The sequence below is a fragment of the Myotis davidii genome, unplaced genomic scaffold (assembly GCF_000327345.1).
Source record: "Myotis davidii unplaced genomic scaffold, ASM32734v1 scaffold1047, whole genome shotgun sequence".
NCBI classification, from domain to species: Eukaryota; Metazoa; Chordata; class Mammalia; order Chiroptera; family Vespertilionidae; genus Myotis; species Myotis davidii.
The window spans coordinates 690,557-692,915 of NW_006298367.1; the positions used below are offsets into that span (position 1 = coordinate 690,557).

General features: G+C 53.4%; 1 protein-coding gene across 1 annotated transcript in view; it reads left to right on the forward strand.

Annotated features, from left to right (window-relative positions):
- LOC102757183 (zinc finger protein 764-like) overlaps positions 1 to 2,359 on the forward strand; it is an 8,580-nt gene that overhangs the window by 1,396 nt on the left and 4,825 nt on the right. The gene's annotated exons all lie outside the window — the stretch shown is intronic.

The following is a 2,359-nucleotide window of genomic DNA, read 5'->3' on the forward strand; positions in this document are numbered from 1 at the left end:
GGGTGGGCACTGACAAGTGACAAAATGCTGTTGGTCTTAATGGAAATGTTCTGTTTTCTCTTGTGTCCTTCAGGGTTCCGAGAGGCTGACAGAGCTAGGGCTGAGGTTGAGTCCTGGGCAACTCTGAGCCCTAACCCTTCCCAGATTTTCTGTCTCCTCCTTTCCCCTTTCTGCCATAATCCAGTCTTTCCTTTCAAGCTCCCCTGGTGGTGGGGAGAAGCATCGGCCAGATACACCGCCAGGCGGAAGCCTCAGGGAGGCCTTTGGAAATGTTGGCAGGTGTTAGACTTCAGTTCAGCAACCTCAGTACGCGAGTTCTGGCTAAGAAAGAATTAAGAGCGAAGACTCAAACTACAAAAGAAAGTTTAGCACGGCCAGCGTGGCTCAGTGGTTGAGCATTGACCTCTGAACCACGAGGTCCCAATTCCATCTTTGGTCAAGGGCACAGGCCCGGGATGCGGGCTCAATCCCCAGTGTGGGGCCTGCAGGAGACAGCCAACCAATGATTCTCATAATTGATGCTTCTATCTCTTCCTCTCCCTCTCCCTTGCTCTCTGAAATCAATAAAAAAAACTTTTTTTAAAGAGAAAGTTTATTTAGAAAGTCACAAAGGTAGAAGAAATGAGCCATAGAAGAAATGGGCTCAGGAAACGAGCTACAGAGCCAAAAGAAGGGCCCTTGGAGCTTGGGAGGGAGGGAGGGAGAGAGAGAGAGAGAGAGAGAGAGACTGAGACTTGCCTTGAGAGATGGGAGAGGGAGGAAAGGCTTGAGCATGCCCCGAGAAGAGAGCACACTCTAGGTCCCTGTCTTAAGAGCTTTTATCCCTTTATCTCGGGCCCCAGGGGAGGATCCAATAGAATGTTCATCAGCTTTCCAGGTGTGCCCCCTCAGGGTGGTAGTCTCCACTGATTGGTTGGCTCCAGGGGGTCAGTAGTCCAGGCAGCTGGTCCTGATGCCAGCCACAGGCAGTCACTGATTTTGCTACTTCGCTGGACCTGGAGCACAGCTGAGGCCTAAAGCCGTCCCCAGGGGGTAATGCTTAAGGGAGTGGTCCTGCAAGGGCTTGTGGTTTTGCCCATTGCTGGACACCTGGTTCTCCTGGTGACCTCTGCACCTGCCTGTGGTTCCTACTCATGCCTCTCTGTTCCCTGCTACCGATGGAGGCCCCCAGAGAAAGTTCAGGATGACAGCCAGAACCTGCTGACAATGGGGAGTGCATTGCCACCAAGTGTGGGAAATACTGTGATTGGTTGGCCAAAGGAAAACTATCAAGTTTTAGGGCAGGTGTTTATGAAGGCGTGTGGAGCAGGAAGTAGGCAGGCAGTAGCCGCCCAGTAGAAAGGATGGGGCGAGTGGGTGCATTTGCTGAGATAAAGACCCCAGGAGGGGCAGGTTGGAGGAAGAAAGGGGTGGGTTCAGCCTGAGCCACACCAAGTCTGCTGTGCAGAGGCAGGGTGGCAGGTGAGCTAGGGAGCCGGTCTGAGCTAGAGGCGTGCAGATGTTGGGGAGGTGCTGCAGGCATGTGGGGAGGTGAGCTGATGTTGGGGAGGCGTTCGGCTGTTGGGGAGGTGCTGCAGGCATGTGGGGAGGTGAGCTGCAGAAAGGGTCCTGACCTCTCAGATCTCACCTGCGCTCCCCCGCTGACCCCCATCTCCTGATAGAAGGCCCCAGAGTTTCAGGCCCCAACAAGCTTCGAGCAGAGAACGGTCTCTTTACCCACTACTCCCCCCGCCCCCCAACATTTAGGAAAAGGTTGCTGGCGCCCTAACTGGTTTGCCTCAGTGGATAGAGCCTCGGCCTGCGGACTGAAGAGTCCCAGGTTCGATTCTGGCCGAGGGCATGTACCTTGGCTGCAGGCACATCCCCAGTGTGGGGGGAGGGGGGTGTAGGAGGCGGCTGGTGGATGCTTCTCTCTCATCCATGTTTCTGACTCTATCCGTCTCCCTTCCTCTCTGTAAAAAATATTTTAAAAAGAGAAAAAGTTACTGGCACCCAGGGATGGGCCACAGCCCAGTTATAGGCGGCCCAGCCTGGAAGGGTAAGACCTGAAGTTCCAAAGGCGCACTGGGCCCGCCGGGCGGGTCCTCCAACGGGGGCGGCCCGGGTTTTCCATTTCGTATGTTTTGAAGTGCTGCTCAGAAAGTGCGTGTGCCATCGATCGGAACAAGTGGTAATCTGAAGAAGTTAGGTCTGGCGAATACAGTGGGTGGGATAATACTTCCCAGACAAGATCTTTTAACGTGTCTTTAAACTGGTTTTGAAGTGTGTGATGGTGCGTCATCATGAAGCAAAATTACTTTGCCGTGTCTTCTGGCATAGTCTGGTCGTTTCATGATAAAAGCATGATTAAAATTGATTT